The sequence below is a fragment of the Microtus pennsylvanicus genome, chromosome 19 (genome assembly GCF_037038515.1).
Source record: "Microtus pennsylvanicus isolate mMicPen1 chromosome 19, mMicPen1.hap1, whole genome shotgun sequence".
NCBI lineage: Eukaryota > Metazoa > Chordata > Mammalia > Rodentia > Cricetidae > Microtus > Microtus pennsylvanicus.
This window is the reverse complement of record NC_134597.1, coordinates 36,589,317-36,603,941: the sequence shown is the minus strand read 5'-3', so window position 1 is coordinate 36,603,941 and position 14,625 is coordinate 36,589,317. Positions and strand designations below refer to the sequence as shown.

The following is a 14,625-nucleotide window of genomic DNA, read 5'->3' as shown; positions in this document are numbered from 1 at the left end:
ATCAAGAACAGAAATACATATACATAGTATAACAAAATTGACCTTAAATTTGTATTAATAAACCAAGATCCATAACAATGCGAATCTCTATAGCATACCCTCCTTAAATGTAAACAATCATTTATAGACAATATTTGGGAATATGGGCATAGTTCTCTTCCAAACATCTTCTTGTTTATTGGGTGAAGTATTTTGGGGGGAAGTGCTGACAGCAATCTTTCAGGGGATCTTTGTGAATCAAACAATATTAGTCTGAAAGGAATCCACAGATTCTCATTCTCTGTGGAAACAAAAGAAGTACCTTTTTTCCAAAGCAACATATCCTTAGACCCAAAATGCCTTTGTAATATACATGCTGGTTTAGCTTTGCAGCCCATATAATGAAATGTCTCTCTGTACTTAGCTCCCTTATAGTCAAAAATTCAAAGAAAACACAATAATATTCATAATCCAGACTCTCTATGTATATTCCATCTTTACGCAGCTTATTCTTTCTTTACTCCTTTTAGTCAATGACTGTCTGTACTCTGTCTCTTTAAAGACTTTACCTTTTTTTTTTACTTCTTTTTATAACTGTCTATATTCTTTTTCTTATCTCTTCCAAGCTGATGTACATTTATCCAATGCTGTCACTCATTTGGAGGTCTTTTGTGTCTGAATCTGTCCTATTGTGTATCTGAAAGTCTGTCTTGAAGAGCTTTTAAAATGGTAAGCAGCTTGGTTTCAGCTGCTCTGGATGCTGGCTCTGCCTCTCTCCACTTTCAAAATGGTAGAAGTACCATTACTGCCAACTCTGGGACTGCCAGGTAGGAGCCATGCTCAGGAATTTAACTCTGAAAATGAGCATACAACACATAAACCCTTTTTATCTGAGTAGCAGAGCATTGTGCGACCTGGAAATATCGCTGCATATGGTGGCAGGAATCTGCCATGCTCTCCTGAATGTGCACTCCTAGCAGTCCTAATCCTGTGGGGGAACATTGAGCTGCAGGCATAGTCTCAGCTACTTTCCCAAGTGGGGAAAAGCACCCAGGCCCACAAACTCCATTCAAGTGCTCCATAAGCAGACCTCAAGAAAGAGTCAGAGTTCATGCCAGCAGCAGGGCCCAGAAAGTTGGCATTTCAAAACGGGGGCTTGTGTGTGTGTGTGTGTGTGTGTGTGTGTGTGTGTGTGTGTGTGTGTGCGCGTGCGCGCGCGCGCATTACCACTGAATCAGGAAAAGCTCTCTTAAAGGAGCCATAGTGTGACGCCAGCAAGCAAAGCCCATTCGGGAAAATAAATGTGGCTAAACTTTGTTTTTTAGTGTCTAGAATTCATTTCCAAGCCTTCTCAGGTTTTATGTAGATTTAGTCTACCACGTTGGCATGCCAATTTATTGGAGGGAGACTGCTTGTTTTCTGGCCATCCGGCAGCTCAGACCCAAAACAATTCATACAGAAACTATATTATTTAAAACATTGCTTGGCCCACTAGCTATAGCTTCTTATTTTCTGACTCTTACATCTTAATTTAACCCATTTCCATTAATCTGTGCATCACCATGATGTTGTGGTGCTAGAGCTAAAGGACCAAGCAGTATTTTAAATAATATAGTTTCTCTGTGATTATTTTCAGGTCTAAGCTGCTGGGTAGCCAGGAAAGAAGCGGCTTCCTTACTATAACCAGCCAGTTCCCAAATGATGACATGGAGATTTATTATTAATTATGAAAACTTAGCTTTTAGCTTAGACTTGTTTTCAACTAGCTTTTATAACCTCGTTATAAGTTAACCTTTTCTTTTATTTATCTACCTTTTACCACATAGCTTTTACCTCTCTTCCATTCTGTGTGTCCAACTCACTCCAAGTTTCCATGGAGTCTCCTTTGCACCTCAATTCATTAGCTACTTTCTGACTCTGCCTAGAATTTCTACCTATACCTCCTGCTATTGGTCATTCAGCTCTTTATTAAATCAGTCATAACAATACGTCTTCACACAATGTACAAATGTCCCACAATGTGTGTAAGTATGTGTCTGGTCTTAAATATTTTCTTTAATGCAAAAGACTCATTTGTAAACTTAATTGTTTTCTTTGAGGGGGACAATAATATGTCCTCGGCACAAACAGCCTACAGAGATGTCCTACTTTGAGCAGCTGTAAAGAGAAGCAGACGTGCATTCTCAAGCTAGGGGCACCGTTTGAAATGGTCTTGAGCATTTGTATGACCAACTCATGCAAAAGAGGAGATGTTAAAGGACAATGATGGTAGAACTATAGGTAGGATTCACTCACGGAGGCTTTTTTGTGCTAGAAGTCAATCTTGGCTCTATAGGCAGCAGAAGGAATTTTTAAGATGAAGGGACAGATGACATGATGATATATGCTAGATTAGAAATAGTTTTTTGACTGGGCTATCTCAATTCCTCATTCATCTGAGGAAACAATCATTTTTCAGTGCTGTCCATTATCTGAACAAAGTCTAAGAGGAAGAAATTCTCATGCTTTATTAAAAAACAATAATATATTTGGAACATTTTTTAGAAGACTGTATTGGCTAGTTTTGTGTGTCAACTTGACACAAGCAAGAGTCATCAGAGGAAGAAGACTCGGTTGAGGAAATACCTCCATGAGATCCAGCTATAAGGCATTTTCTCATTTAGTGATCAATGGTAGAGGGCTCAGCCCAAGTGGGTAGAGTCATTCCTGGGCTGCTGCTCCTGGCTTCTGTAAGAAGGTGCATTGAGTAACTCATGGGAAGGAAGCCAGCAAGCAGCACCCCTCGATGGACTCTGCATCAGCTCCTCCCTCCAGGATGCTCCTCTGTTTGAGTTCCTGTCCTGTCTTCCTTCAGTGATGAACAGTAATGCTGAAGTGTGAGCTGAATAAACTCTTTCCTCCCCAACTTGCTTTTTGGTCACAGAGTTTCATTACAGCAATAAAAACCCTAACTAAGACAAAGATAATATATCAATTAATTACTCTTTTTAAAATGATTCTTTTTACCGTGTGCTCCACTTTTAACAACTACCTTCATCCTCCTGTTTATGTAAAGGATGGCTTCATCTTAAGTTACTATTTATGACAATATTTGATCCACTCCATCACCACCAACACAGCATTAAGAGTGTCTCTATTCCTTTCTCACCATTTGGTATATGTCACCTGACTTCCAGAGCTTTTCGCAATTCAGCTTCCAGAGTCCCAGGGTTATAGGCAGAAGCTGTACATTCAAACACTAATTTCTGTGATCTATTTTTTCCTGTTGTTGTCTTCAAACCTGATGCCAAACACTTTGGTCAAGAAATAACATGATTTAAAGTGCTAATGTAGTTCTTTGGACATTGAAGAATGTCATGTTACCTCTCCACTCTTCCCTTGTCTCTGTGAATGTCACGGTACTTAGCGCTGTTGATGGAAAGATTACAGATAGAAGTAAAGGGTGGCCTCAGGAGTGGGGAGGTTACTGTGTTCTTATACGGTTGCCACCTATAGCTGCTTCTTGAAGAAGTATACCTATTATAATTGAAAATATGAATTTTCAAGAACTTCTGGGATGAAATGTTGTCACAGCCATTGTACAATTTCTAGTGATTAATTTGCTTTCTAAATAACTCCATGAAATGTTTCTCTAATTAATTCACGTGAGTTGTCATCAAAAATAGAATCCCTAATTCTGAGCCCAAACAGTTGGAGGCCATCCAAATCAGGACCTTTAATAAAGTTTATGAAGAAAAAAAATATCAATCACTCAATCTCTCTTCATAACTCTGAATATATTATTGAAATTTTATCAAAGGTTTTGTACTAAAAATTACCCTTTTAAGAAATTTGAATAGTATACATATTAGTACATAGTATTATCTAATCAAAATTTGATTTCTGACAGTGAATCAGCTAATATATTCATAATTTTAATCCTGTTAACAACTTCAGAATTGGCTGATAATTACTATAGAATTAGAGGCTCTAATTTGTACATTGGTAATGTGTTTCCAATCACCAGCCAATGTAACAACAATAATAAATTACACTCCTGTCTTCACTGAGATTGTGATTGACAGCTGAAGAATAGAATATCAAACTTTCCCCTGAGTATCAAATTTGCAAGAAGTTTTTGAAGAGTAATTGGCATGCTTGGCACTGTGTTAGTCAAGACCCACTTGTGGCTGTCAGTGGTTTTGCTGACATTCCCCCATGTCTAAGAGAGCCTCATCAGTGTCACAATTATTGCCAGCAAAGGTTCTTGAGAGCTAAACAAAATAAAAGCCATACACTTGGCCAAGTAGATTTCCCCCTAGTTACAGTAGGTTTCCACTATCTACATGACCAAAGGGGCCTCCAAAAGAAGATTCTAATGCTCTAGTATATCTCTCCTGATGTGTTTTAAGTCTGTGCAGTGGGAGTAAATGGACTAGCAAAGGGTTTATAATTTCTTAACATTTTCTTACGTTGTAAAACACTTTGCTCAACAAATTTTCCTAGAATCTTAAGGCATAAAGGCAACTAAGTATTGTTTGAAGAAAGAGCAACACAAATGCTGTCATCCTGACGTCAATGAACAAAGAAAGTCCCTGACACCACCCTTACATTTGGAACTATAGGACCTCTAGTTTTTTTCTGCAAGGAATAATGGCTACTAAGTATTACAAGAATATACACCAAGAGAGTACTCAGTACTGCTAGGTCAGATGCTGTCTGAGTGTTGCCTGTGAATTGCCTCAGTCCACAATGTCAAGGCCTGGTTTGGTTTGGTTTGGTTTTGTTGTTTTTTTATTTTTTCATGGCTAGAAATGAGATGTTGTGGTTATTTATTACCTGATGTTATGGTCTGGATATGAAATGTCACCAAAAACTCATGTTGTATGCTTAGTCCCCAGTTGGTGACACTGTAAAGAGGTGGTTGGATCATAAAAGATAACTTCATCCACAGATTAGCCCACTGGTTAGTCCATAAGGCAATGGCCTATTATAAGTAGGCAGGCCTAGTAGGCGGATATACTTTTAGTGTCTATCTGTTTGCTTGTCTTCATCTTTCGCTCCCCCTCACTCTTTCCTTCCTTCATTGTTGCCGTGAAAGGAACCTCTTTGCCAAACTTTCTATCCATTATGATTTTCAGCCTCATAATGATTTATTTTTATTTTATGTACATTATTGTTTTGGCTGCATATGTATGTATATAAAGGTGTTGGATCCCTTAGAACTGGAGTTGTAGACAGTTGTGAGCGGCCAAATGGGTGCTGGGAAATGACCCTGAGTCCTCTGGAAGATCAGCCAGTGCTCTTTACCCCTGAGCCATCTAGCTATGATATCCAGCCCCTAGCTATGTCTTTCCAACAAATTAACCCACAAGTAAGAGATTTAGTCTTACATAACGTTTGTACTCCTACCTCTTGAAGAAGTATTTTGAAAGTAAATTCAGCTAAGACAGCATGGTTCTCAAACTTGTGTGTAAAGTGCAGTCACTTGGGACCTGTGCCATATATCTGATGCCACATGAGGAGTCAGTTTAATTAGTGGCCTCAGTGCTGTGTTGATTTGAGAGCTCCCTGGAAACTTCCTCTGCAGTTGAGGCGGGACACAGTGCACCAAAAGCCAAACTGTCCTGTGTTCACGTTTATGCTCACATGGTGCACACACGACACAGGATCACTGGTCAAGTGGGATAGGCCATTAACGTAAAATCACCCCCAAGCCTTCCAGGAATAGAATCACACCGTAATCTTGAGCCTTTAATATCTTCATCACATATACTTTCCAGAACCAAATAACGCACCGATGTTTTTTTTTTTTTTCAAATGAATCCTTTTAAAACAGCCTGGGGTGTCCTAAACATCTGACCCCTGCTTAATACCTTGTTTCTGATGTGAACATGAGAAGAGCTGTGTGCTTGGGAAGCCACTGCCTAAGCTCAGGCCTGGAAGTGGATGTCTCCGTTAGCTAGGGTGGCAAAGAAACCTGGCCCTGACATTTTCTACACCAGCCTAGCTGATACCCTCCAGTTCAGCATATGTCGTATGCAACCCCTCTGCAGACTTTGATGGAGCTAAATGATAAGTGTTCAGGGAGGAACCCAGTCCTGGCAAATATAAACAAGTAAACATGATAGATTTCCATGTGCATCTCTGAATTATTACTTGCCAAGGAGTGGGCAAGTTGATTAGCTCTTTTCTGTGATTACATGCAGAAGCAATTATGTTTCCATCTACAATAATTAAATGCATTCACTTGTTTTCTAGAAAACAAAGCAGATTATATCATCAAGTAATTTCTCTTTTTTTGGAAACATTTGATCATTTAGGGACATAAATCTACATCCGTAAATACACACTGCTCTCAAAATTTGATGTCTTATGATGTTTTAAAAATCACATTTGTTTTATTCTGGTAAATTCATTGTCATGTAGAGTGACCTTTTTAAAATTAAAATTAAATTGTATGTTTGCTAACTCCATGTTTTCCCCCTTTCCACATCCAGAATACAATTTTGATTTCTTTACGTAAGTTCACCTATTCTGTAAGTTTTCTAATCTCACCTTTAGAATTGCATTACAGTGTGGAATGACAGAATCTTTGGACTCATAAAGATAGATATTGCCTACGGGGTCACAAATTGAGAAAAATATAACTGTTTACTTTCAGGGGTAGTCTACAGTGAGCCTTCTTCTAGCTGGAAGTCAGAGGTTGAATTCTCTCTGGTCAGAAGCTCCACACCCTCACCACAGAGCTACTGGCTATGAATGTATAGAGTACTTTGTGTTGAATCTAAAGAGTTAATTGGAAATTTCTTAATTGAAATATGGCGAGAATGATGCTACAGTCAGCGTGTTAAATGAGTCTCTGTCCCCATCTGCAGACATCTTTAAGATGTGCACTCTATTCTGAGACCAGAGGGGATAACAGCATTGCCGTGACAATGTGTGGGTGTTCTGATTTAAGATGTGCACTCTATTCTGAGACCAGAGGGGAGTAACAGCATTGCCTTGACAATTTGTGAGTGTTCTGATCCATGCTGCTGTATGTGGGTCTTCGAGAGCTCCGAGTCCTTGTCGGATTCTTTTCAGCACCTCAACCCCTAGATAACTGAAAAGTGGAATCTCTACAGTCAGCTTAAGATATTGAGGTTCAGAAGTGATACATTACAGCCTTCCCGTCTTTCTGTCCAAAGTACCACTCTGCTTTCTTTTCATGCTAGCACCTCAGTGCTCCTGGACAAGGAGCATCTGTCTCTGCATCATCCCCCACTCTTGATTTCTGCACTGTGCTTCTCTGGGTAACATGGGCAGTGAGCCTGAGAGGCTCCTTGAAGCAATAAACTCTAAGAGGGGGATAGAAAGAGGGCATTTCATCTCTTCCCTGTCAGCTTTCTCAAGTAAGTGGCTCAGACAAAGGTCAAGAGAAATTAACTGTCTCCCATGGTCTGGATGACTGTCAGCGACAAAAGTTCAGCCAAGCATCATGTTATGTGCAGAGTACAAATAAAGGACAAGGACTGTAGGGATTGTTTCCTTCTAGCAGTGCACCTGGGATAAGAATGCCTCTCATTAAGCCCCGTTTGACTTAATAGTCATAATGAGTAACTGTTAGTCCTGCCACCCCATCTGTATATAAATAGTTTTACCTACAAAGAAAAGCAAATCCAAAAAAACATAATGTCAAATGTCTACTCAACTATGACATATTTTGTTGGCTTGAGTTTTTCTAAAAGAAGAAGAAGAAGAGGAGGAGGAGGAAGAGGAGGAGGAAGAAGAAGAGGAAGAAGAAGAAGTCAAGTATGTGGAGAAGTATGGCGCAGTGGTCCTATGGAACTGCTTGTGCCAATTGAGTCTTCCTATATAATCATTAGAGACTTCTGCAAAAATGTTAAGCAGTCAGTCAATATGAAATGAGATAAAAACACAGGTTTTGAGATTAGAAGTACTGACATTTCTTTTTCCTCAACACTTGGGCCAGCATGCTGCTCTTCAGCTGACTTCCAACCCTCACCCCCTTTGGCATCACAGCCTGATGTAAAACAACCCTAACCTCGGCCCTCAACCATCACCGTCAGTAGACGTAAAACTTGCCTCTCTGAAGAGTGTCACTTAACCAGCTGGGCCAGAGAGTACAAATTAAATGCCATAAAATGTCTTCATTTGGTACAGTGAGATCAAATACCAGCAGTAATGCTTCATTATCTTTCATTGTCTGTCAATGAGACTTTTTTCAACCTTGGGAACAGATTGAAAGAGATACCATAGAATAAACAAAATCATTTCCACAGCCCAGCCTCTGGAGGACACGTACATTCTAAGGGGATGTTTAATTACATTGCAGACTAGAGTTGTGTCCTACAGTTGTAAAAGGGGCTGCCACTGCACAGTGATTTCTGCTCTCAGAGCAGACGTGGTTTTCATAGAGTACAGCATGATGCTTAACTGAGCTAGACAGATATGGCAAACTTGTGAGCAGAGGATCATTGCTGGACCTATAGTGCCATCTACAGAATACACTGAATAATGTAGAGGCCAATTCTTGTGTGTTCTTCAAGTAACATTACCCCCAAAGAATTCAGATGTGTACATGTTCAGAGTTCCCTGTACATGCAGTAAGACTTCATTGCTTTGTTTTAATAACTTTATTACTTTGCTTGAGAGAGAGAGAGAGAGAGAGAGAGAGAGAGAGAGAGAGAGAGAGATTGCTTGTATAATGTTGGGTTTTTATGTTTGAATATCTGTTAATTAGACTCCTAAGGGAATGAGTATTGCCTTACATCTTATTCTGTATTAAACTGATTACCTACTTTTTCAAGACTCTATTTGATAACCCTTTTGAGACATAGCATTTGACTTGCTGGTTACTTCAGACAGCATTAGATTCTCACCCAGTCTACTAGTGTGCTTGACCTTTTTAGAACAACTTCACTTTTCGTAAAAAGAACCATTCTCACTAGCAACTGCAACAATTTGGAACTCATAGTGGCATGTATATTTAATGATTTTTTATGTTTATGAGTCTCTCTGAGGATGTGGAGGAAAAAGTGCCTTGGAGCCAAGAAACTTTCAGATGTGATGGATGGCTATTTTGTATAAAGCAAGTTGTGGGGATGACTGCAGTTTTGTGGATGAGTGCTGAGCTAGCATATTGGTCTGAGCCAACAGTATCTGGTAACTGGGTTGTCATTCGCATTCCTTTTCCTCTTTCCTCCTCCTTTACTCTTTGGCAAAAATCATACCAATATGTGACACAATGGGAATTCTGCTGCTGGGCTGCACAAAAGATGTCAAATCCTGGATCTGCCTCCAGAGGGCTTAGCATCTAGTAGAAGAGCTGGGGCCAATTCTTACCAGTGTAATCAACTCAGCTATGCATGGGATAAAGTGATAAATGAGGTGATGGAGAGGAAGTGCTGAAGTCACTAACTGAAAAGAAATTCTTGCCTCATTTGTTTTTTAGGGTGAAAAAGACTGGGAAAGAATGCATTACTAAGCCTTCATTGCTTTTCTAAAATATCCTGCAGCATGCTTACTAGTGTATTAGGAAATTCTCCTGAATAAATAGTTTGAATATCACATTTAAAAATATATGAGCAAAGAATGCTTTTAATTTTTTTCTGCATACTTCATTTTACATATGACCTCCAACAAATGGTATATATAGTTAGATATATTTATAGAACTGATGTTCCATAAATCTCATTATCCCTTTACATAGTAATGCTTAACTGGAGATGAAAGTTTTAGCCCATTTTCATTGTTATAGAATATCTTTAAATGGAGTCTAGTTTCATGATATATCTTTGATAAATGCATTTGACAACCTATCAACATAATATTTACAAAAATAATTTTAAATTATACTATTGCAAAACCCATTCAAATTGTACTTTCACATAGATATTGTGGTTCTTTGCAAATTGGCTTGACCATTAATGGTCATTGTGTGGTTTACCAACCATCTGAGAAAATCTACTTGCCAAATAACAAATCATAAGGGATAACTTTCCTCCAAACAACGATCTTTTGAAAATCCAAGCTCAAGAAACATATTTCAGTACTATTTGTGTGCAGTGTGTGCTGTTTCATCTGAAGAGCACCATACTCGCTTGGACAAAGTGAGATTCTTTAAATATATCAGGAAAATGATATATGCATATTCAAGGAAAAATTGCAGCCTGAAATATATATAGGGAAAATCACTGTTATTTGAAAGGAATTCATAATTTAGATTTGAGTCAAGCTGGACCATATCACAAGATGAATACAAAAAAAGAGAAAATGGGCATTCCTGGCAGAATATATTAGAAATGAGCAATTGAGCAACTTTGCAACCCACCTGGACCTTCTACTTGAACCTAATTATCACACTGCAGGCAAGGACAAACCTACCAGACCTCCCACCCATGGCCACGTTGGTGCTGTGTCTGTCAACTAAGATGAAAAGAAAAGCTATCCATTTTACCTGAAGAACAAAGAAATATAGTTGCTTCATTCGGTATAACCTGGCAGCTAATTCCCTATTGTCTTCCCCATATTGTCCTCAGCTTCTTGAGTTTAGTTAAGACTGTAAAATCACAAGCATGAAGAGCAGCAAGATGCGAATTCCTCGACAGAAACTATGACTCTGCTAACTCAATCCAACAATAAGGTCACCTTAAATGACTTTAATATCAGTTAACTGTTCTACTTGCTTCCATGTGACATGGATAAACCATATGAAATACATAACAACATCTTCAAATTGAAGATTGGAAAACAAATTTTAAGAATTTAAGAACTGTAAGCCGTGTTACATAGAATGGAAGGCAAGTGAGCAGGATAAATACATAATGGGAGGTTAACAGAAATCACTCTGTAGAAAGCCAGTAAGGTGTGAATCTTCATGAGCAGGCAAATATGCACATTTTCACAACTATGAAAAAGGAAGTATCAGGTACTCCAAATATGAAGCTTGAAAGATAAGTTCTCCCCTACGGGCTATGGCCTATCAAGCCAAAAGTTTGTAGCCCCAGTAACTGTACCATTGTGGGTTCCATCTCTTGAAACTCAGAGAAACTTCTTTTTGAAGCAAATAGCTGCTATCACAGAGATGTGCAACTGGTCAAGATGCAAAGAATAGACTGGTGTGTTCTGCCCTGAATGGTGCATGTGTTATAACATTCCTGCCTCCTAGGACTCGGGAATCATTGTGGAAGAGCAGGGCAGAAGGTCTGTAAAACACCAGAGGTGACAGGTAGCACGTGGAAGCAGTGCTTTGTGAACACAGTAGGACAGTTGCACATATGCATTCACAGCAGCTGTGATGGCATGTACGAGGCCTGCACAAGCTCAAAACAGACAAAAGCCCAGAATGCAGGGGGAAGTGAGCACACCAATGAGGCGCTATTAGTAGTTCATGACTCCCTAAAAGAGGAGAGTACGCTTTCTTTAAGAGTGTGGCCCCTGGTAGCTCTAACATGTTCCAGTAAATGGCCACACACCTAAGAGTACATGTGCAGCATCAGTAGGGCTCAGTGGGAGTTAAAGACAAAGCAAGGATTGTCTTAGTTAGGAGTTCTATTGCTGTGATAAAACACCGTGACCAGAGAGAAAGTTGGGGAGGAAAGGGTTTATTTGGCTCTTTTTTTGTTTTTTTATGAATGAGGCAATTTATTAACCCAGCATCCTTTGTCCTAATGCTTCTTGTTGGCAGCTGCCACCTGTCCGGCAATCCTGTCCAGATCTCTGTGTCCCTGAGGTGTTAGCTTGCGGCCCCCGACCTGGTCCTTTTCCACCATTTTCAGTCCCTCCAGGGCTTGGAGAACGCGGCAGGCCACACTCTTGGAGCCTCTGCTGAAGTGGCTGGGCCTGACACCGTTTCTCTGCCGTCCTCCATAGATCTTGGTCATGGAGCCAACCCCGGCACCACCACGCAGGTACAGGTGCCGTGCTGTAGAGGCAGCTCGTGTGTAGAACCAGTTCTCATCATAGGGGGCAAGCTCTTTATGTTTGGCCAGCTTGACTGTGTCCACCCATTCGGGGACTTTCAGCTTCCCGGACTTTTTGAGGAAGGCTGTCAGAGCTCTGACGAACTCCTGCTGGTTATTGTCTTTTACAGTAACTCCAGGCATCGTGCGGCCTCCGCGCTGCTAGCCAGGGGAAAGGGCTGGCTCATTCTTTTATAGGACACCATTGAAGGAAGTCAAGACAGGAGTTGAAACAGGACCAGAACCTAGAGACAGGAGCTGACGCAGAAGCAAGGTGGTAGGGGCAGAGGGGGCTACACATTGACTTGCTCCTCATGGCTTGTTCAGCCTGCTTTCTTGTAGGACCCAGGACCACCAGGGCAGCAATAGCACCACCCACGCTCCATGGGCTAGGCACTCCCTGTCAATTGCTAGTTAAGCAAATGCTTTACATGCTGGCCCAACCTGATCTTACGAAGGCATTTGAGGTTCCCTTTGCTCAAGTGACTTTCACATGTGTCAAGTTGATATAAAACTATCAAGCACAAGCACACAAAATAGAGAAGGTATGGAATTGGGGGAGATGGAAGGACTTAGAAAGGAATATAAGTATCAAAATAAAATGAATAAAATTCTAAAGTAGTTAATATTTTTAAACTATGTAGAACAGTCAAAGTCATTTCTAAATGTGAAAAGAACCAGATGTAGAAACAATGAAGAAAGAAAGGCAACAACCAGAAGTAAAAATATGGTTGGAAAGATAGATCTGGAATAGCTGAGGATACATTTTCTGTGGTTATTTCACAAAAAATAAAAAATAAAAAAATAAGGAATATACAGTAGACTACAATCCCAGAAATTAGAGCTCAACATATTTATGCCTTAATGGTTTGAAGATACATGGCATGCAATTACCCAGACATTCCCATTACTGTATAATATTCTGTTCTCTTTTTCCTCCGTGTGTGTGATGTGGACAAGACAGAACATGCATTGTTCTTTTAAATGAAACATGAACAGGGCAGCCATGTGTATTAGATAATGCTAGAATATTATAATCACCCCGTTGTGTCTGTGTTAAACTGATTTTGAACTGTTAGTTGCTGGTAGTTTCTGCAGACTGTGATTAGATAAGCGGATGCAAATAGTAATTGTAACTGATGAATGATTGATGACTTTCTGTGCTTTGCTCTGCACTCTTGGAAACAGCCTGTGGCCAGCTGGAAATGGAAATGCTAAGCAATGAATTAGGATCGGTTTAAAAGTGCAGCGCTTGCTCAGTTTCTTGAAGTGATTGGATAGGGTGAGGAAGAGCATGTTCAAGGAGGAATGCCAACTTCGCTGGCCTTCTCTTTCCCAGGTTGTTTTTGTTTGTTTCTTTTATTTTATTTTGGTTTGTTTTTTTTAATTTTGTTTTTCACTTTCTAAGTTAGAAAATTGCTAATTAAAGTTTAAAAAAAAAGAACTAGAAAAGTTCTGTAGCGTGATTTGTTAGGTCTCAAACCCCCAGACTCTGGCTGCCAGGTTCTGCCAGCATCTCTCAGTCCCTACCTGTTCCAGGGTCCTCCTGGCTGGCATAGCCTGCCCCTACCCAAAAATTCTTCCCTCCCCCTGCTGTTCTTCCCTATATAATTCATCCATTTTGACTCTGCTGGTTCTTTATCACCTTTAGGACCTCTTGCCCTCCTGGCTACTGCTCCTGATTCCTCTCTCCCTCTTCCCTTTTCCTCTCACCTGCCCTGCCGCCGTCAGCATATGAACTACTGGTTCAGTCTGCCTATGAGGTCAAAGGTCAAGTCTAGACTCTTTTAGACACTTCTTCTTAGGCTCTTCCTCATATCTATAATAAACCTTCTCCATAATTTAGAAGTAGTCATACTCTTTCTTCTTCCTTTCTTTTCTTTCTTTCTTTTTTCATTCAATGGTGAATTAAAAATGCTAGACAAATGATACTTCATGTCTGATGATGATTGATGTCTCACATTAAAAGACCCATGTTCTAAGGCGAGCCCACTAGCTGGTACAACTGAAGACTCATATTTAAACACTATAGTGTTGTTATTACAAGTGATGAGTCGAATTGTCCAGTGCACCGCAGTTAATATGGTTTCTACGCATCTCTATAAAGTTATATATGAGTGTGTATGGGTTTGGGCGTCATGGGTTTTGGTTCTGTAAATTGACTATTTGAATTTCTGATTGAAATACATAAACAGCAGGAACCAGAGACATAGATCAGCAGTTAAGAGCAATTACTGTTCTTATAGAAGACCCAGATTTGTTTCTCAACACCCACATATCATCTCATAGCCATCTGTAACTCCAGTTCGAGGTGATCCAATGCCCTTTTCTAACCTTTCTGGATATTTCATATAGATGGTACACAGACATACATAAAGGAAAACATCCATAAATGCAGTTTTTTAACTTAAGGGCATAATATATGTATTAGATTAAAAAAATAAACAAGCATAAAAAGGAAATTTTTTTTAAGCTTCTGACATACAGGTAGTACAGCAGAGGTTTCATGGCCAATATCTGACCCTCCCATTTCCTCTGGAGTCCACAACACATAACACACTTTGTGTGGACTGTCTTATTCTCACTGTTCCTGCTTTGCAGGTCATCTGAAAAGACCACGTCAAGATGCCAAACATGACCATAATGAAGTATGACTTAGAATTCAGAGCTCTAAGAACTGGGTTGCTAAATCAGGTCCAGG

General features: G+C 39.8%; 1 protein-coding gene and 1 pseudogene across 3 annotated transcripts in view; one reads left to right on the top strand and one right to left on the bottom strand.

Annotated features, from left to right (window-relative positions):
* Window positions 1-14,625, top strand: part of Tpk1 (thiamin pyrophosphokinase 1) — a 361,699-nt gene that overhangs the window by 278,672 nt on the left and 68,402 nt on the right. The gene's annotated exons all lie outside the window — the stretch shown is intronic.
* LOC142838203 (small ribosomal subunit protein eS19 pseudogene) lies at window positions 11,593-12,097 on the bottom strand (annotated as a pseudogene).